Here is a 23141-nt window from a genome sequence, read left to right on the forward strand (position 1 = left end):
ACAAAAGAATGTGGATATGTACAAATAACAGTCTTTTTTCCCCTCAATCATTTATGTGATTTCTAAAAGGAAAAGAAAAAAAAAAAAGCTATCCTTTTCTATTTATATGACATATAGTTCTATTTTGGTCATATTGGATTTATAAATGGAATAAAATACATAATAAAAAAAAGTTTAAGAACCCAACCCTCATTTTTATACCCCTTACTTGGTGTTTAAAAGATACATGATTTTAAAGGGAGAATTTCGTTAAAGGACCACTGTAGCAATTGAATTTCATTTCACCCCTAAATAATTCTGAAACCTCATTGGAGTCTTTTAGGGCCAAAATAAAATTAACTTATATAGTAAAAAGACCTTACTGCCCAAAATAAACCTAGATTGAAGATCACTCTCTCATCCAGCTCTACTGTGTCTTTCGCCTTCCATCTTCGCCGCCACTACTGAAGCTGTATTGGATCTTTGTTTTCCTAATCTTCTCAGTCTATCTCTATTACCCATGACTGCTTTGTAGTGCTTCTATTACTCGATCTTTCTCTTTTACGCATCTTCAAGGTGTGGAGAATTTCTAGAGCTCCAAGAAATTTGTGTAGCTTTGGCCATTCATTTGGGAAAAAGTTTGTTGCTCATGCTATTAAGTTGCGCAACAACTGTAGAGCCCCTCTTCAAGTTTCTCTAGCGACTTTCTCATTCCCTTCACCACTACCTTACCCCTATTCTCACCCTCCATCATGATTCTTTAGTTTTTTGGGAGGGACTATTCATAATTTGGAATACGTAGATTTGCAACAGGGATACATAGATTAACAAGAGAAACATGTCCATTTGTAAGGGGACTAATTTAATTCAAGAAGTTGCACATGATAATTTGAAAGTTTGGAAGCTACTATTTGTAGCTAAAATATAATATGCCAATTTACAACAAGAATATGTAACTTACCAAGCAAAACACATCCATTTACAAGTGGACTAACTTGTTCAAACATTTATATAGTTGCTAGGTAATTTTAATGCAGTACTTGGGATAGTTATAACCAACCATCATGAAAATTTTCATCTATTCATAGCGTTATACAAAATCATCTATCTTGCATGCATAAGTATGAGTTCAAATATTACAGTTCAATTTATTAAAAAAATGACATTCTATCAACAATCTCATCAAAAAATTTACAACTAAAATTTATGAATTTACAACAAAAATAAGAGCTTTCACGACACAAAATTGCCATTTATCTATTACCAAAAAAAAATCACCATTTAAATAGAATTCATAAATTTACAATACAAATAAGGATTTTCACAACACAAAATCACTGTTTTTTAGACAGCACATTGTATATTCATTATTTATAGCACAAGAAATTGAAGAACCATAATGGAGGCTGAGAGCAGGAGCGAGGTAGTAGTGAAGGAAATGACAAAGTCGCTAGAAAAACTTGAAGAGGGGCTCCACAGTTGTTGCGCAACTTAATGGCATGAGCAACAAACTTTTTTTCAAAGTGAGTGGTCGAAACAACACAAATTTCTTGGAGCTCTAGAAATTCTCCACACCTTGAAGACGTGTAAAAGAGAAAGATCGAGTAACAGGAGCACCATAAAGCAGTCATGAGTGATAGTGATAGACTGAGAAGATTAGAAACATGATGACCTAGTACAGTTTCAGTAGTGGCAGCGAAGACAAAAGACAAAAAAACAACAGAGCTAGATGAGAGAGTAAGCTTCAATCTGGGTTTATTAGGGGTATCAAGGTCTTTTTACTGCATAAGTTAATTTCATTTTGGCCCTAAAAGACTGTAGTGAGGTTTTAGAATTATTTGGGGGTGGGATGAAATTAAATTGCCACAGTGGTCCTTTAATAAAATTCTTCCATTTAAAAAATCAAGTATCTTAATTCCTTTTTTTTAATCTTTTTTTTATCTAAAGTAAACTATTAAATATCATAACCTTTTTTACAAACTTTTTTCCAAAGACATATTTCTTTTTATGGAAAATAAAAAAAATTAGTGCTAAAACAGGTTAATGACTCAGAATCAAAAATTGAAAAAAAAAATACTTACATTTTGAATCAGATGGATTGTTTTCTATGATCCATATCAAAATAAATTAATATTTTTTAGTTTTGGTGAAATAATTTATCCCCACTTTTTGGATATAAATTATTATATAATAATAATTTAAAATTTTAATTTCTTAATATTATTAATCTTTTCATATTCTATTCTATTAATAAAAAAGTTGATTTTTCACTAGTAATTTGGTCATAACGTTTCGTCATAGAGAATTTAAGCTAAAGCTCTCCACAAAACTTACTCTTTCATTTCATCTATTTACCTCTCTTTTTTTAAAGAAGAATAATGCTACTCTCTTAGTTACTCCTATCAATCTCTCTAATTACCCGTTGATAAAGTCTAGAGTGAAGCTGAGAAAGTAGTACTATTCGTCATACAATAAGAGGGATTGAGAGAGATGAAATGAAAGGGTGAGTGCTATGGAGAGTTTCATCTTGTCCTCTTCTCTCTGAGGGAAACTGAAATGCAATTGTTTGTAGGGAGGAGGGAGTTACACTTAAAGGAAGAAGGTTGAAATTCTCACTTAGCATCTATCTTATTGGTCAAAAGTTTGAATCATAGGTATTTTTGGAATGATCATAAGTCTTTTTGCATTCAAAGTTTCTTTGTGGTGCCAGGCACGCATTTAGAAAAGTCTCATTAGTATATTTACATATTCATTCTTTTTCATTAGACCATCTAAGTCACATCAATATCCACTTCATCATCTCTAGTTAAACAAATTATCAATGTTATAATGGTTAACTTTCATGACATTTTTGTAACATTTTGAAATCTTTATGTGTATTCTCACAAGTACATAAAAAAGAGAATTGAACAACTTAATTGTACAAATGGAGGCTATAGCTAGGGAATAAATACAAAAATCCCTTTAATTTGGTCATAATAATGTATATGTCATTCATTATAAGGTGGAAAGTGAAAAGTCTCATTTTTTGATGTTATGATCATTTACATAATTATAATATTTATAACATTCTCTCTTGGATATCCATAGATAAATGATATGCCTTATTAAAACCTTACTAGAAAAAACTTAATGGGACAACAACATAGTGAAGGAAAAAGAGTAAACAGTATATATTAAAGCTACCTCATTAAAAACATTACCAGGCGATCAGACTGGGATGTCGCCTTCCGGGTCATCAAAATGATTGCACCAAATAATGTAGTATAGGGCACAACCTATCATTCTTCTCGAGGAGCGCTTTTATTGGAAAACCTAGATTAAATTGGTTATAAAAAACATATTGATTTAGGTTAAAAAAAGAGTTTTAATTATCACCTCTTAAAATATTGTTAAAAACCACTTAGAGTGCAATTAAATGGATGATGTAAATGTCCTTAATGATTGTCAATCAACAACCATAGAAACCAAGCAAGAAAAATTAATTATCAATAATCATTGACAATCAACTAACCAATAAGGAATCAAACTGATATATATAGATAATCCAACATAAAATAGCATCCAATTTAATTACAGTAATCTAATCACAAGATTTACCAATCAGTAATCAAGTCTTACATAACAGTAGAAATTCCTAAATCTAGAAATGTCTAACACATGTTTAACCATAGAATTAGACTAAGAAAACTTTCCCAATGTGTCCATGAGCCCAAGCTTCATCCTCCATCACTAAGAGACTAAAGATTTAGCCTCTCATAGATTTAAACTTGCCATAATCACTCTAAGAGTGTTCAACCATAAGGAATGCTAATAAAAGGGTTGAAAAAGTCGAGAAGAAGATGCTGGAAGTGATTTAATCAGTGTAGAAATGCAAAAAAATGTGGAGAAATGAAGAAAAATAAAATATTGAGGTGTGGGATGAATAAAGGCTTAAGAGAGAATGGTTAAGACTTCTATCCTTGCAAATCTTCAAAATGAGCTCCTCTGGTTCGTGGCTGCTGTTTTCCTTAAGTCTGGATATAGAATGACCTATTCCAAAATGCATAGCCTTACTAAAACGCGTTCAGGTCGCAACTTAGGAAAGCTATATTGTGACCTAGGAACAAAGAGGCACTTCCAGTCTTGACCTACGTCCAAAACATGTAGCTTCACTAGAAAAGCATCCAAGTTGCAACTTGAGAAGTCCATGTCATGATCTAGGGACACAGAGACACTTCTAATCTTGCATTGTGGCTCTTATGAAGTTTTGGCTCCTTTAATGCTTCATCTTGGGTCTTTAAACCTCCTCCAAATAAGTAAAAACAAAAACAAAGAGCTTTGTAAAGATTAAACAAATTAAAGATCAAGGCATTTACAGTCTGGACGAGATAATTGACCCTTTTTTACCTTTAAATCAGCAAAATATGATGTACAAATAGACATAATCAAAAGGATATAAATGCATGCAAAATGAAGGCAAAAGTGTTGCAAAATACCAAAAACACTTAAGAAAACCATGCAAAGATTGGGTTCTATCACTCCCCCATACTTGAACCTTTATACTCTTGGACAAAGACTTGAATCATTCCAAAGAAACTACAAGCACAATTGAGGAAATCAATATGCTCAAAAATGATCTCAAGAACTGATTAATCAACATCTTTTAAGAAAACAAAAATGATGACATAAACAATGCCAAGTAATCAAATACAAGGTGCAATTGACTCTAAATGCTTGAACACCAGAGATTTGCTCAAGGGTATAAGTGTTTAACTCACTCATCTCTCCTCGTTAGGGTTCTTTTCACTCAAAATTCAAGTAGAAAATACCCTACCATAAGCTTGTAATAGCTCTAAAATCTCTATTACCATTGAACATTCATGTAAAGAATCAAGGGGGCTTTGAAGGTTGTAGCGATAGAAAGGCTAGATGGAATGGAAATATGGTGAAATAGAGTATCGAGGACTAAAGTGATAGGAGTCAAATGTTATCAATTCTTAGACAAAGAAGTTCAGATCTTAACCTTCTACCACTAAGAGAATATTTTATTCAACTTTATTCTATTGCTATAGCTTATATGTATGTCTATATGTATTATATATATATATATATATCTTCTTCTTCTTCTTCTTCTTCTTCTTTTTCGAATCACTTTTCTTTTTTCTTTTTTACTCCCTTTTTTTTCCTTTTTTTAATGTACAACAAATATCCCCAACAAAAACCCATAAAGGCTAGAAAATCTCAATTAACAAGATAAAATTAACTCAATTAAAATTGTAGTTCAAACACTTGAAGTGGTAAATGAAATGAAAGAAACAAAGGATCAAAAAGGATAAATAATGGACAGATGTTTGTGGATTGTGTTTGGCTTAAAAGGTGTAGAAAGGAATGCCTCTATCATGTTTAAAATCATAAGTGCACAAGCGATGTTGACTAAGAGCTAAAACAAGTTCTAGAGAATGCAAACCACATGAATAACACTCAATATAGGAATTAAGGCTCAAGAATATCCTTCTAATAAGGGTTTGTATCTCAACTGCTCATACACAAAGTTTCAATCAACATGAACTATTCACAAGGCATTAAGACACTATCACGAACATACATGGATACCAAAAGCACCCATAAAATCTTTGATAAATCATTTTCAAAACTCATAATTCTTAAAAGCTCAAGGATGGGCATGGTTTTTGAGAAAACTGTTTGATACAATGAGGTTGAATTAAAAAGGCAATGATTTTTCTTGAAAAAGATGCAAAGGTAGCTTGAAAAGGGTTCTTCTATATAGCATTGCATAAAGCAAAGAAAAGGGACATGGATGTATAGAAATAGGGTCCAAGTCACAACTTGGGACAATAAGGTCGAGACCTCGAATCATAAAGAGCACTAAGTCTGGTTGAGGGTTCTAGTCGCGACTTGAAATAGTGAGGTCATGGCTTGAAGACAAGAGAGTCTTCCCCTGTCAAAAATCCATTTCATGTCATGACTTGAAACAGTGAGGTCACGACTTGGCTTCACAGAAAGCTACCAAAACGAAAAATTTCAAAGCCTAATATATTTTGACATGCACAACCCTTTCAACAAGAAGCAAAATAGTCAAAATTGATCCAATTCACAGTAATTAATCACCTAAAACCAATTCACAAACTAAAGATTGATGATGAAAGATTGGACTTCAAAAAATTTAGCTAAATTTTTTTCCACAAGATGAAGCAAATATTGGAGCAAATGTAGTAAGCATCAAATAAACCCCTCCCCCACACTTGAACTGGAAGTGTCCTCATTGTCAATGGGAAAGGGTAAAAAGAACAGTAGCAACCAAAAGAAACCAAGAATAAAACACATCTTATTCATTAATGGAAGGTCTCAGCACATCTAAAGAGTAAATTTAAATATAGAGTGTTTAGCAAAAGAAACAGAAACACAAAAAAAACAAAGAAACAAAAGACTCTCAACATCTTCTCTCTAAACAATAGACACAGACAAAAAGACACTCAATCTTCCTCCTCCCTTCTTTCCTCTTTTGCTTCATCAGCTTCCCCTCCCCTCTCTACAGGAGCAGCTATGGCACTAGAAGGTTGCCCTGGACCCTCATGAAAATAGCTTGTGGTAGGAATGGAGCTTTACCAAAAAGCTTGTTCATAACCCTGAGGAAAAGTGACATTGAGAGCTTTGGCTATCTCCAACATTAAAGGATCTATAAACCTTTGCCTCCTATACTCATTAGCCATAGAAATAACCCTTTGCTCCAGAAGTTGCTCACTAACTGTAACACCTTAAGTTTATACCAAATAACTTGCCTTGCAGAAGCATTTGGAATCTCTTTTGAAGACTACAAGTTATGAAAAATCAAGTTTAAAAATTTTCTTTTGTGGATTACTATTCATTGTAACCCAAAAATACTTCGAAAATTCATAACTAATTGTAAAAAGATCAAAATCGAGTGATTCCAAGTTCTATGGAAAGCTCTTTAGATAAAATTTTGAGAGAAAATAGTTTCTAGACTAATTGCCTTAAAATTTGAGCCCAATTTTTCTTGAAAAAGTTACTGTTCATATGGTCATTTTTCCATTTTCCACTTATTTTAGCCCAACTTTGGAAAGGCATAACTTCTTGTGTGGTTATCAGATTCAGGTAAACCAACTTTCATCTTAAAGAGAAAAATCCCATCTATTTGTTCACTGAATCTCATATCTATACTCACTCAATTGCTTAATTTGACTTTGGTCAAAATTTAGGTCCATAATATTGACTTTTATCCCCCGTGGAAGGATAAATTGTCTTACTTGACCAATTACTTGCATACTAATTCTCCTACCATATAATCATGCATTTTGGACAACACTAGCATGCTTTCACATATTAACACATAAGCTAGCATATATCCATAACTTAAAACCTTAAAGCATACTCTTAATTACATTTATTCAACATAAGGTTTTTCTTCATTCTTCTTCTTCTCCTTATTCTTAAAGCAAACTTAACTCTCCACTATAGCTACTTCTTTTCCTTTGCTTTTGGAGGTTGAAGGCCCCAGGGTTTGTTAAGTATGGGGGTAAGATTCTTGGGGAATCTTAGTAGCACATTGCATACATTATTATGGTTACACATCACAATGTAATTCAAGCTACATGCATACATACATACTTGAGTATTATGTACTTGCCATGGAAAAACATAACATCATAACATAACATATCATCTCAACCTTGCATAAACCAAGGTATACATGCATGGAGGCATCATGGCATTACATCATAACACATAGCAATGAACATACAATGTATAGTAACTCTAACAAGCAATGGAATGCAAAACCTACCTTTTTGGCTTTCCTTCCTCTTGAACTCTTTTCTCCTAACTAGATCTTTGCCCCTTTGTTGTGTATAGCCTATTAGGAAACCAATGACACAACATTAAGCATTACTTCAACTCTATAACTTAACATAACCCTTTAAACTCTTTTTTTCTTGACTTTTAGGGTTTATTTTTCTAGCTTTGATTCTTGAACTTTCTTAGGCCTTTCCCACATAATTTTCCATATAGAATCCATTTATCATATTATTTTTATGAAAATCCAATCCCTTCCCATTGAACTTGACTTGGCTGAACCATAGGGATAAATAGGTTCAAAATTTTCATTTCAATTTTTAATGCTTCCAACATCCCTTTATTGGTATATACCTACACTAAATCATCTCTTAAACTGATTGGAAGCATCAAATTGAATTGAAACATCTTCCCTCCTACATTTCTCAATTTGGCCGAACCATATATATAATTATAGGGAAAAGGATTCTCAACAAAACTAACATGTAATCACTTAATCCTTAACCTTAAACCATGCTTAATTTTAACCATACTTCATCTAAACCATTCCCTATCATTTTGATAAAATTTGGCAGCACTTCCCCTTAGGAAAATGACTTTCCATCATCATTAAAATAGCACAAAACCCGCATATCATTATTATACTTGAAATATGAGAGTTGTAGAAGCTTACCTTGCTTCCAAATGACTTTCTCTCACTAGAAATCTTCTCTTTCTCTTTCTAAATGAAAATTTACAAGAGGTTTCCTACTTGAAAGGCTTCACACAAAATGAACATGTGGGAGGGGGTATTTATAGGCTTCCTTTTTCATTAATTCCATATTTCCCTTCTCGCATAAGACTTAATCTTAACCCTCTAATTTTTACCTCTTTCCACATGTACAAATCTTAGGCTATGTGGCTTAATATGTTGATACTTGGATAGTGAGTCATTAGGGCTTATGTCATCTTTCTTATCCATTAAGATTAATTAGGCTTTAACCAAGGTTAACTCTCTTAATTCCTTGATTAACTTGGCTAATTACCCTTCTAGAAACTTTTGACTTTTCAAAGATAGATGGTTAAATCCTAGCCATCCTATGAACCATGTTTGCCATGTGTCACGATCCTACGGAAGATGACTTAACCATAATCATTTTACTTATCCCTAATTAAATTTTAATCTAACTTGATTTAGTATTTTCTTTTCCTTTTCCTTTTGATTTTCTTTTTCCCTTTCTTGGGCAATTTGGGCGTGTCATGTGTCCTTGACATTTTGTCAGAAATTTTACCACCCCGGTTGTCCTGATAGTCTACTGAATCGTAATATAATATTGGTTTATTTTATTTGATAGCTGAAAAATTCTAGTATCTCAGAATTCTTATATCAGATCACCATTAATTATATCTCAGTAAAGGGAACTTTCTTGATTAATTTCATAATTTTTCTCCCCATATAACTCTTTAAATTGTTGTTTTCGTAAAAACAGACAATCTACCAATATTAATTTAGCTTTAAATTCAATTAAAGCTAACCTCCTCATCATTTAGGGTTGAAAATAATTTTATAAATCTCCATAATTCCTAAATGAATTTTCTGTAATTTTTCATAATTTTTTGAGATCTCTAGTATTTTTAATAATTGATATCGGCCAACAAAAGGCACCTATATGGCGCCACCTTAGAGAAGCAGAGGAAAAAAATAGCCAATACTATTGACCAATTAGTCAACCTTACTGAGTCACAATTGAAATTTTGCTCTACCGGGTAGATAGGGAACTGTTTAACACTTACCCGTATTTCATTCTAATTTTTCTACTGCCCATAAAATATCTTCTGGTGACTCATATGATGACTCATCACCCTCATAAATGAAGCACATGGGAAAGAAGAAGAGAATTCAAGTTGAACTTGTTTTCCTCAAAATATCTGAGATATTTTCTAACTTTGTCTCCTAATTAACGGACATTAATTATTTAACATTTGACTGGAGCATTTTATCTAATCCTGAACTCCAAAAATTCATCTATTTATACCATAAAATTCATTTAATTATATAAATTTTCTCAGATCATAACTCAGACTATAAGTATTTCTTTTTAAATTTCCCATAACAAACCCATAAATTGCAGTTTTGGCCTTAAAAAATGTTAAAGCCATTTTGTTGGCCTTCAAGGGTTGAGACTAATTTTATAAATTCTATAGCCTCTTAGATCATACATCCCTATTTTGTCATAATTTTCTGAGATTTCCTTATGACTCAAACAATTAAATCTATCTCTGTATCTCAAACTGAGCCATAAACTTATAAATTCCTTTTGAGTCAACTCAAGGGCATTTTTGTAATTCTCCTAATATAATGCCTTAAATGTCATTTTCTATTTTCTGGAATTTTCTAGAATTTTTGGGTATTACTCCATTTTTTACCCATTCTTGGCCCGAAACTTTTCAAAATTATAATTTTGTCCCTGGTCAAGTAAACCTCATAAATCACCCTATTATGGCCTCTATCATAACCTTTGGTTTGAACTAACCTCTTTTCTCATTTCTGGGCCTTGAGACTTCACTGGAGCCTCTAACTTTCTTTACATTTTAGTCTCTAAAACTTTCTCTATTTACAGTTTAGTCCCTGAAACCCTTCAACATTCTTTTTACATTTCTAGGACTCTTGCTCATAGGGATTTAGTAGCCTACCTATCTTAGGCTAATCCGTATATTCTTAGGCCTAAAAATTGGGGTGTGACACTAACACTAGTTATTATTGACTAAGAGCGACTATCTACTCACTCTAGGAGTCGAGGGTGATACTAGAGCCACCCTCAGCTGCCTCCTCCTCAGGCCCCTCCTACGCTACTCTCTTCTTTCTTTTTATACTCCTCAACCCCGCAGACCTCCTATTGGACTTCAAAGCGGTATAGCATCTAGTAGTGGTGGGCTCTAGTGTAAGGTTGGTTTTTTGCGTTAGTATCCCTATTGCTATACATAAATCAGTGATTAAACATGGGTACTACCAAGAGGGTTTAGACATTGTTAACACAATGCATAATCTGGTCACAAGCTATAATAGAGATGTCAACCGACTGCTTGGTCATGAAAAGGTATAATAGAAGGGTGCCTTATTAGGAGACATTAGAGATATGGGCTGTGGGCATCACATTATAAGTCATAAAGTTCAACCAAATCCTGTCCTCATCGTTCATATTTTTGTGCTCAAAATAATTCTTTCTATTCTCCCTAATAGTCTAGCCAAGTCCTCTTACCCTTATGGTTTGAAACACCTTAGTCCAAGGGACTTTATCAAGTTTGGTCTTAAAATGCTAGAGCTGGTATTTAGTAATATCAAGCATACTATAGAAGGATTAAATATCAACCTCGCTAATATAAAAGTCCTTCTTTCCAAAGTTGATCCCCAGGCAACTCTCCAATGCAGAATAGGTGTAGAACTCCTTGACTAAGGTCAGATTAACTTTGGTTCTTTCCTTCATAAGCTCCCTAAAGCCGTGTTCCATAGCAAGCTTATAAAAGTTGAACTTGTCAATTTTTGGGAAGTGTCTTTCTTGTACTACCCCTTTACTAGAAAACATACTGACTGACTCTGCCCTTGTGAGTTTTAACTCATCATGGGAGTGAGCCTTTCTAGCAGCGTCTAGATTCTCGGTGCAAGGCATTTATGCACAAGGCCAAACAACACACAAACAAAACAACTAAATAAAAATAACTAAAAACAACTTAAAACAAAAGAAAATAATGCCTAACATTGATCCCAGAAACCTATTCCCCAAAGACTCTAAATGATTAGCTAACTCCCAAAATAACCTTGGAAAAACCTTAATGCTTTAAATTGAAAGAACCTTTATCTTAAAAAAATTGGAAATTCTTTTCAAAGCTCAAGTTTTCTAACTTTGTAATTGCTCAAAATCAAGTTCTTTCAAAGTCATTTAAAGTTAAGGTAAAAAATCCATCAAAAATTACAGTAGGCAAACACAAGGGTGAGTTTAACAATTTGACACTGTTACTATAAACCTAGGTTATGACCTGAAGCAGTGAGGTCACAACCTGAATTCCAGAATTTTGAAAAAAAAAAATACAATTCAGTCTAGATTTTAAAGTCCAGTACATTTAAAACTAGTTTTCTTTAGTATTCATGTTCCAAGACAGTTTTGAAACTAGTCTAAGAGCAGCCCAAGCAGTAATTCCACATTCCACTCCATTAAAACCTAAACCTAATCAAGAAAAATCCCACCTACAACCTACAAAACACAGAAATCACGAAACAAAACTATAAGAAACAAAGGGAAAACAAAAATACCTTGAGAGAGTGGAACAATAGTGTGGGCATAGGAAAAATATGCGAAGGATGCAGTTTTGAATTGCAAACAATGACTGGGTAAGGTCGGAATTGAAATAGAGTTCTTAGAGACTCAGGGATCGAATCTTGAGGGATATTTGAAGTATTTGACTTGCTAGAGAAAGGTAAGAAGCAGGTCGTAGAATTTAGAGGTGAGTCGCGACTTCTATGGTGAGACAATTTAGAGAGAATACGGTTCAAAGGAAAGGGTTTTAGGGTCTATAATTACCAAAGGGCATTAGGGTTTTAGGCCTTGGATGTATCTAGATGAGGCCTAGGGCAAGTTCAAGGGGTATAATGGTAAATAGGATTTAAAACTTAAGGATAAAAAGGTGATTTCACAGTAGGATTTCTGATTTTTTTTATCAGGTCGAGACCTAAGGGTATCCAGGTTGTGACTTTAGAACACGGTAGGGAAGTTAGGGTTTTAGAGAGGCTCCAAGTTGTGACCTGAAACAATGAGGTCATGACCTCAGTTCACTGAGAGCCATCCGTACTTGCTTTCTCCAAGTCATAATCTGAAACATCAAGGTTGCGACTTCAGTTCATTGAGAGCTCTCTTCTCAGCCTTTCCTCTAGGTCACAACCTGAAGATAAAGAGGTTGTGACATGGCTTCATAGAGGGCTCTCTAACTCTCTAAATCATTATCAACCTTAAATCTAAGTTCCTATACCACCTTCACTCACCAAAATATCTAACAACACAACCTAACTCAATAATCCACCACTAGATTTTCAACAATTCAGTGTAAAACTCAAAAGCAAGTAATGGAAGATAGGGTAAACTTTCAAAACTTTTGAAAAATTTTGACAAGGTCAGTAAAAGAACCACCTACAACAAAGAGTAACCCATCAATACAAATCACAACACCCTATTTAAGCTCAATTAGAATTCCTCCCTCCCCTACAACTAAATGAAATATCCTTATTGTAGCACACAGTCACATACCAAAATACAAAGCTCAAAAATAAAAAGATGAAGGTAGAAGTTGGGAAGTCCATTTCTAGATTGAAGCATAACACATCATCCTTAGAGGGAGAAGAAAAGAGCTAATATGCAAGGATGGGTAAACTAAAAAATGCAATTGAGTATGTGTTGGTGACAGAGACAAAATTACAATTACATCAAAATAAAACAACTAGGGAAAATTATTCAAAACAAAGATAAGCAATAAAAATTTAAATTGCTACTTCTACTAGGTACATCCCTTTCGCAACTCAAAACAGTCACATACAAGATAATATCATCAAAAGTAAAGGATATGTGAAAAGTAAAAGAGAATGGAAAGGGACAATCTGGCCTCAAGAAGGCTATGTGGGCTCTGCATAGAGCTTGAGATGGTGACTATTGTATTGGAACACTTTGCCCATGGCTTCCTCCTTCAACTCTATCACCCCAAAATCATGCACCTTTATCATAGTGTAAGGTCCATCCCAACTCGTCTTGAATTTTCTGTTTTTGAATTTGAACTATAGGCTTGGTAGCTCAATACTTTATCACCCTCTTTAAACTTCTTCCTCAGGATGTTGGCATCATGAATGAGCTTGGTCTTTTGCTTATAGATGTCAGAATTATGGTAGGCATCCAACCTCATCTCTTCTGACTCTTGAATATGAAGAAGTCTGTTTAGACCAGTTTCCTCAAAATCAGCATTATAACTCTTAATTGCCCAATACGTCCTATGCTCTAATTCCACCAATATATGACATGACTTCTCATAGATAATTTGATATAGAGACATTCTAATTGGCATTTTGTAGGTGGTGCGGTAGGCCCATAGTGCATCATCTAGCGTCAAACTCTAGTCTTTGTTGGATGGCTTGACTATACGCTCCAAGATGCGCTTAATCTCTCTATTTGACACCTTAGCTAGGCCATTGATTTGGGGATGGTACGGGGTGAACACTCTATGGAAAACCCAATATTTATCCAACAAGTTAGCGAGAAACTTATTGCAAAATGGGTTCTCTAATCACTGATCAATACTTAGGTACCCAAATCTACTAAAGATATTAACCTTAAAAACTTGAAAACCGTAGGTGCATCATCTTTTCTTGTGGGAATTGTTTCTACCTATCTAGAAAGGTAGTCTACGATTAAGAGGATATAAGTGTAACTATGAGAACATGGGAATGGTCCTATGAAGTCTATCCCTCAAGAATAAAAAATCTCATAGAAAATGATGGGTTATTGCGATATTTTATTTCTCGTACTTACCCCCTAAATCTTTAGCATTTGTCACATGCCTTACAATATGTGAAAGCATCTCTAAACAGGGTGCCAATAAAAACTAGCATCTAACACTTTTCTAGCCATCTTCTTAGCACTAAAGTATCCCCCATCCCTTGGTTTCTCATAAGGAAACACATTTTTCTCTAAACCTCTGCTAGTCTTACTTAGCTTCATTTATCATACCATTGCCTGTCTAGGCTTCTGTTATGAAGTTCAACTTAACTTTCGGATTTAACTCTATTTCTCTTGGGTGTAGGATTAGGATTTTGTCCTTGCCATTATGGGACGACAACTAGTCTAATCTCATTACCACATCAATTTTATAGAAGGCATACATATCAAATCTAACGCAATACACTGGTGTTCATAGTGAACTATAAAGTATAAACACATATCAAATATACTATCCCAGAGTGTATTGGTATGGACACATGCATAATATGAGGCAACATGTCCATAACCAAGCCAAGTCTTTTAAAACAACATAAAAGATGAGAGAATGACTAGCACCTAATTTAAACATTACAATCACATGGGAGTTGTTAATAATGATCGTGCCTTGGATCATTTCTGGTGACTTCCGGGTTTCTTCTCCTGTGATGGCAAATATTCATCCTTGGGTACGCAACCTTGCCTTCTTTGTATCCTACGGGTATTCTCTCAAGAAGTGTTTGGGCTTACTGTAGGTATAGCAGACATTCTGTTCGGCCATACATGGTCTCTTACCGTGAGTCTTACTGCAAGTTAGGCATTCCTTATCATTTCGGGGCTTGCTTCCCTTCTTACTCTTTCGGTTGTCCCATAGCCTCTTTCTCTTCTCGTTTGCATTAGAAGAGGTTCCACCTTGATCTCTCTTCTTTGACTTGGAAGTAGACTTAACCATTAGATCATGGTTTAAGTTGTTCTTTGTAATTCGGCAGGCCTTAATTGCCTTATTGAAGTGCTCGAACTGCTTGGGAGCAATCATCTCCCTTAAGGACTGCTTCAGTCCTTTGACCATCTTTTTTGTTACCCACTTCTTATATCTCAATAACACAAATAACTAGAATAGTGAGAGAGACATATAAACTTAGTTAAGTACTCATCAAATGGCTCGTTATCCTTCTGCTTCAGGGTCAAGAATTCTGTTTCCCTTTCGTCCTTAATTACCTCGGGAAGTACATCTCATAAAACTGCTCCAGGAATACTTCCTATGTCACTCTCATGTTCCAAGCATCAAGAATGAGTTCAGTGTCTTCCACGGTGTCCTTTTCTAGCTTGTAGATTAATATTTAGGCTTTCTACTTAGTCGAACAGTCCAAAAATTTGAAAATCCTTTCCAAGCAGTTAGTCCAATCCTTTGTCGCTTAGACACCAAACACTCCATCAAATGATAATGCATTGTGTTTGCAAAAACAGGTCATCCACTACTGGATGCTGTCAAGGTCTACTATCGACGTTGCTAGTCTAGGCAACAATTCTGATGCTTGAGCTGTAGAAATTTCTTCTTCTGGTTGCCTCTTATCATGGTTAGCCGTTGCCTTTGCTATCGCTGCTGCTATTACTACGTCTCTTTCTTGCTCCTGGTGAGCTTGTGTAAAACTCCTTCCCTCAAAACATAAAGAGCTTAACATATGACTCACTACTATGATAGAAAGAAAAAACTGTTATACAAGCTACCATAGTAGAAAAGAAAACATTCTAACATTTTTAAAATTGACAGTTAAACTATGGGTAAAAACCCAAACAAGTTGCATGCAACCAAATCTTTTATTCAATCAAACATTCTGTTCATTCCATTAGGCCTCTGAGTCTTAAGCTCGAGTAACAAAAGATATCATACATAAGCCCATCCACTTGTTTTTCAAAAACATAAACCCAAGTATCATAAAATATTAGAATTGGCCTCCGGCCAACCAATTATGGAGATACAATAATGCCATGTAATCAAAACATTTACAAAACAACCCTACGTGTGGCAATATACAACTATCAATACATCTATACAAGCCAGAGGCATTACTGCTAAAAGTAGCTCAAGCCTCAGTATCCCTTGCAACAATATATGCCTAGAACCTTCACCTAAAACATATAAACCACGGGGTGAGACTGAAGTCCCAGTAACCAACCTTCCAATACAGAGTACAAACTAATAGGTGCTCGTGAGGTGTCAAGTGGAGTAGTTAACTGATCAAGTTAAAAATTATAGCCACAACAAAACATGTGTCACACCTTACTATCAAATCTACTTAGGATTTAATTAAAACCATTTTAGACCACATTGGATGGTCTTAGGCTCAAAAATTCATGAAAAATGCTGATTTTTAGATTTTTACTGTTCATCAGGTAAAAATCCAGTTTTCTGGCCCAACTTCAAAAATTCGTAACTTAATTTAGAAAAATGAAAATGGAGTGGTTCAAAACTCTATAAAAATATCTTTAAATGATTGTTCAAGGAAAAATAATCTTATGAACCAATTCCATTTGAAAAAGTGTCAGGTTTTTGTGAAATCCACCTATGTCCAATTGGCAAAAATCCTTTTCTCGGATTTTGAACCTTAATTTTGAAAAATCAGTAAAAATCGTGTAGTTGGCCATTTTTAATGTGCTTCTTACCAATTTGAAGTTCATGATGTCAACTTTAAGTGTACTAAATTTTGTGCAGAAATTCATTCAGTAACTTAATAAAACGTGGCTCTAAACTGACATCCTGCCTAGGGATTACAACACTGTCCAGCCGAATGTTTACATAACCAAAAGTCAACAAATTTTTATGGCATGACACCATAATTTAGACTCCAATCTGCAGCTTGCTCTTGGGAGTTTCAGGCCCTAAAATGTTAGATTGTATTTGGAGAATGAGATTTTAAGAAATCCCAGTAGCAAGATCAATCAACCAAAACATTAATATGCATCAATTACAAACATTCCAACCTTTTGCTATTAATAGGGAACTACTTTACCTCATACATGTAGCACTCTAACATGCAATAGCCAAGGAACATAAAGCAAGGAGTATAGCTACACAATCATCATCATCATCATTATTTAGTTCAACCACATAATAGCACATGAAATTGCATAGCATAGCAATCAATGCAACACTCAACATTAAGGTTAATTAAATCTTACTACCTTGGTCTAATGCTCTTTGATTTTCTTGTTCTTCTTTATTGCTTCAACAAATGCCAAACCCTAACATGGAAATCCAAAAAAAAGGCAGCAAGAATCATCAACTATTCCTCATAAAAATCAATAACATAACTCAAGGACATCCTTTGTCTCTTAAAGCATCCACCTTTGTTATTTAATTTTAAAGTTTGTTTCCTTAAACCCTAAAAATTCCCTCTTGACTCATTCCTACATGATTTTTCATGTAGATTCCAAATATCTAGTTGGATTTAAGAAAATAAAACTTCCTCTTCTAGTTTCAGCTTGGTCGAACCACTAGGGTTTAAAATCCAAAACTTGCAACTTTGATTCCATGGCTTCCAACACTTGTTTTTTAGGTTTACCTTACACCATTTTTCATTTTGAACACAATGGAAGCCTCAAAAATTTGAAAAGCACATCCTAGGGTCTAGATCTTGCTTTGGCCGAAATGCTTCTCATGCATCATAACAGAGAAAACACTTCAAAATCAACCTATAACCTTTTGTAACCACTAGGATCTATCATGCTTTGAGGTGTTCTAGCAAGATTGAACCATAAAACTTCCTTCCTTACTTATTATACATTTCAGCCAGCACCAAAGAAGGAAGAAAACCAAAAATTTCAACCATATAACTCAAGCAAACAAGGCAAAGAACAACTTAGAACCAAAAACTAACATTGGATCTTGGTTGGATGATCAAAGTTGGTCCCTTTCTCTTGATTTCTCCTTGAACTCTCTCTTTTCCCTCTTGGTTTGCTCTTGGTCGAAACTAGCATCTAATTTAGAGGGAGGATTACTCATTTAATTTGCACAAAATATCTCACCTACTAGCATTAATGAGAAGCCAAGTGTCAAAAGCCTACTCCTTCTTGAAATTTCCTTCTTAATCACTTAATTCCAATTATAATTAATTTCCAAAAGTCAAACTCTCCTCCACTTGAGGCTTGACACTTGGAAAGCTTTAAATCCTCTCTATTAGGGGCTTGACACATGGCTAAATGTGAAACATTTGAATTGCAAGACTATAGTCTTGCTTTATCGATGCACTTTGACTCCGAGTTTAACTTCTTTTCTATAATTACAGTGCTCTGGCCTCTGTAATTGTTTTCTGTCAGATCTATAAATTATTCTCCTCATTTTTATCTTCCCAAATTGCCCTCTTTGTCTCAAATTTAATTTCCCAATAATTAAATAAAAGGAAAACTAATTTCCTTCTCTTTAGTGATTTTTCCACTTTTCAGAGGAATTGGGAAAAATCTTGGATACTTAAGGGTCTTCTTTTAATTCCATAATCTCTTACAATTTCTTGGGATGTCTTAAATTCTTCTATTTCTCCTTGTCATTTTTGACCCTTAAATATTTAGGAATATCCCTATTCCTAAATGCCATATTACTGAATGTGACAACATGTAAGTGCAATGATGCAACCCATTACCATATCCCTCACTTTGGGGGATTTTAAGAGCCGAACCTAGCCTATCCCCCACTATGGGGAATGTAAAGAGCCACAAAGGCATATCTCTCACTATGGGGGATGTAAGGAGCCAACTATTATGCATTAATGGAGGCCTTACCACGTGATAATATCAACCAAATCTCTCACCATTTCCCAACATATGAAACATGCTCAAGCATTTACCAATAAATAAGTTTGCATTTCATAAATAACTACAGCAAGTGGCATATCTTCCAAAAACTCCTAAAACATTAATCTCATGCAAAACCCCACAAGACAATTTTCCTTTTCATATATAAAATACATTTAGAATAGTATTTGTTACTCGGAGCATGAAAACATAAATCCACTCATAGTACCATAATAGCATCTACAAGGATTGGAAAGTGGTTAGCTCTTGCCCGAGCAAGGAATAATCAAAATACCAATGATGCCCCATGCACCAACAAATACTCACAATAGGTCTACACAAGCATGCAAACACACAACCACCATATATTAGCTTTCAAAGTAATAAAATGATCAACACAACACTTAGGGACTCAAAATTCTTAGTCTCAGCCTAGTAACACTCCAAAAACCATAAGAGACCACTAACACTCTAGCTCCCCTTCCAAACATCAAAAGAATTTAAAACCTCAAAGACCCACTCTAGGATTCAACACCCAAACATCTAATTAGAACAATTGAAGTCTTAACAACATTCTAAACCGATTAAACATCCAATTTAACCCTCCTTAACATAACCCAATTCGCAAAACTCAATTTCAACCACTACATTATCATCCTTTAGTCATAACCTTCATTTTCACAAACCCTAAATTCCCAAAACTTCAAAATCTCCAAATCTAAGAAAACTACAACGATTAAATACTTAGACTAACCCAAAGCAATCAATTAAACTCAAAACAATTGGTCAAAAACCTCAATTCCATCAGAAATTAGAAAGCCCTAGGATTTCTCTACAAAATCCTCAAAAATACCAAGAGAGAAGTAGATTAGAGTTTAAGATCACTTACTTGAGGCAATGGACCCTTAGAAATGCCCCCTCCAAGTCAAAAATTCAAAACCCTAGCAAAGCTCCAACTCCCATCTTCAGAAATTTGAATTTTCACACAACTGACCCCTCCTGCATATTTATAGATTCGGGGCCTTCGCCATGGTGAGCCCAAGACTTGGTCATGGCGAACTAATCCCGAGAGGGTTTTAGTCGCCTGAAAACCAATCTTTACCGTGGCGAACTCTAATCTTCACCATGAAGAGACATTCCTGAGAGGAACCCTCACTCGTCCAGACATCCTTCGCTGCAGCATACCCCTAACTTCACCACAACGAAACCTTCTCGAAACTACACCCCCCCTGAAACTCCTAGTTCATCGCGGTGAACAAATCCTGAGAGGGATTTGTTCACCAGCTACTCCAACTCACTTTGATCCCAAACCAAACACCAAGATTCAAGGTTAATCACTAATCTATCCTCAAAATCCACAAAAAAGGGCTACCTAAAACTCAAAATAAAACTCAAGATATTACAATTCTCCTAAACTAAGAAATTTTGTCCCTAAAATTCAAGCAATCACATGGTACCCAACACATAACACTTACTAAGAAAACAAAACAGGGTATCCGCGTCGCATTTGCTCCTCTATCTCCCAGGTGGTATCACCAGGACTTATGCCCTTCCAGAAAACTTTTACCAACCGAATGGTCTTATTCCTCAACTATTTGTCTTTCACATCAAGGATTCTTTTTGGTTTTGCCTGGTAAGTTAGGTTGTCATGCAGCTCTACCTCCTTAGGTTCTAGGATGTGAGACGGATAAGGGTGGTACTTCTTGAGTTGGGACACATGGAACACGTTGTGCACATTAGACAAGTACAGAGGTAAAGCAACCCAATAGGCTACTTCTCCAATTCTCTCCAGAATTTCAAAGGGTCTAAGAAATCTAGGAGATAACTTCTTTGCTTTAATGGACCTCCCAATACCGATAGTCAATGTGACCCTAAAAAACACATGGTCACCCTCACAAAATTCCAACAGTCTCCTCCTCCTATCGGCATAACTCTTTTGCCGGCTTTGAGCTATCAGCAACTTCTACTTGATAACCTCAATCTTCTTCGTGGTAGCATCTACCAAGTCTGGCCCTAAAACCATTCTTTCACTCAGCTCTGTCGAACAGAGAGGCGATCAACACTTCTGGTCGTAGAGTGCTTCATAATGGGCCATCTAGATACTAGCATGGTAGTTATTATTGTAGGTAAACTCAACCAAAGGTAGGTGATCAATCCAACCCCCCTTGAATTTAATAGCACAAGCCCTCAACATATCCTCTAGTGTCTGAATTGTCTGCTCAGTCTGTCTATCGGTTTGCGGGTGATATGCCGTACTGAACTTCAACTTAGTACTCAAAGCCGCACTTACCGCTTTCCAAAAGTTAGAAGTAAAGTGCGAATCTCGGTCTAAGACTATACTTGACGGAACACCATAAAACCGGACGATTTCATCCATGTACAACTTGGTCATTCTTTCCAAGGTATAATTGACCTTATATGGTAAAAAGTGAGTAGATTTCGTCAATCTGTCCACCACTACCCAAATAGTATCATAACCTTTGGATGTCCTTGGTAAACCTACTATGAAATCCATAGAGATGCCGTCCTACTTCCATCAAGGGATTTTTAACCCTTGCAACAAACCTCCGGGCCTTTAATGCTCTATCTTGACTTTTTGACAAGTCAAACATTAGAGTACAAAGTCGGTCACTTCTTTATTTATGTTGGGCCACCAGTATTACTGGTTTAGGTCATGGTATATCTTGGTTGCACCGGGGTGGATGGTATAACAGCTTCGATGAGCCTCCTCTAAGACAGTTCTCTTAATCTCCTCATCATAAGGAACACAAATCTGATTCTTATACTTTAGGATGTCCATATCTCCAAATTCATAGTCTTGTACTGGGCCATTCTCCAATTCAACCCGGATCCTTGCCAGTTGATCGTCTTCCTATTGAGCCGCTCATAAATCTTAATAGAACTCATAATCTCCAAGCACTGCACATAGAGTAGCCGATCTTGATGGCACAACCATGAATAGGAGGATGACATTCTCCATGCCTCATCCATGACCAAAATGTCGTGTGACAAAAGGGACGTGATATGGTTGTATGAAAGGTTACATCGTTCAACGATCCTCATATGATTTGAATAGTCATGATGTCTTGCTAGAGACCGCTTACGATTTGTGAGTCATTATAGTTAATGGCCCACTGCCAACTTCATATGGGCCTACAGGGTCGCTGACAAACTCAATTATTTTTATATATTTTGGTATCTTTTATATGAGTTTTGTTAGCTTAATTGGTCTCTTTTTGCCTTAATTGATTTAATTTATTTTATTTTGAATTATTATTTTATAGGGGCAAAATTGTCATATTTTGGTTTAATTGTGAGTAATTGGTTTTTTTGAGGACAATTAATGCTACCTTACTTTTAAATTTTGTTTGCAGGTTTTTGGAAGAATTAAAAATAAAAAAAAGAAGAAAAGAAAAATAAAATATATATATATACATATATATATATAGCAATAATAAAAGGGGAGAGCAAAACGAAACGTTTTGCCCTCCCCCAACCTAATAATAATAATCACTCACGCACACAAGACAGACAAGCGGATGGCGGCACTGAAATAGAAACACACACACCCGAGGCACACGCGAAGCAGGAGGGGGGACGCCGAACGAGCTGAACAGGCAAGACGCAAGCGGCGGGAGGAACTCACGAGCTGGAGGTGGCGTGAATTGAAGAGACCAGCGGCGAGGAAGAGAGAACGAAGGACCATAGCTTCACGGCAAAATCACTCCTGCAGATTCCATCTTCATTGTTCTTCATGGCTGAACCGAATTGGAATTTTGGTGGAGCTGTGATGATGGTTAGGAGTAGCTAAATTCTTCCAATTCTCTAGAGCAATGGTTATGGCTTGAACTTAGAGCTTCAAAGGGGAGTTTCAACTCTTCTAATCTTTACTTCTTTCATTATAATTGTGATTTCTAGGTCTTAGAATGAATTTTATAATGTTTGAATGGGCTGTGATGATTTATATTTGTATTGAGATTGGTTGTAGTTGTTAGAATCTTTGATTAGCATTTAACATTATGCTATGATTAGCTTTAATTTCTTTACATTGTACTGGGTCAGACTATGTTT

The 23141-nt window shown here is 35.2% G+C and overlaps 1 long non-coding RNA gene across 1 annotated transcript; it reads right to left on the minus strand.

Moving 5' to 3' along the window:
• Positions 1-3254: 3254 nt before the first annotated feature.
• Positions 3255-22855, minus strand: LOC114741686 (uncharacterized). Its single transcript, XR_003739799.1, has 3 exons — positions 22686-22855; positions 20607-20611; positions 3255-3265 (listed from the first exon to the last, which is right to left on the minus strand). It is a non-coding gene; the product is annotated as an uncharacterized LOC114741686 (long non-coding RNA).
• Between the last annotated feature and the right edge of the window lie 286 nt (positions 22856-23141).

The sequence above is a fragment of the Neltuma alba genome, unplaced genomic scaffold, assembly GCF_004799145.2.
Source record: "Neltuma alba isolate B1F8T4 unplaced genomic scaffold, ASM479914v2 tig00003462_pilon, whole genome shotgun sequence".
NCBI classification, from domain to species: Eukaryota; Viridiplantae; Streptophyta; class Magnoliopsida; order Fabales; family Fabaceae; genus Neltuma; species Neltuma alba.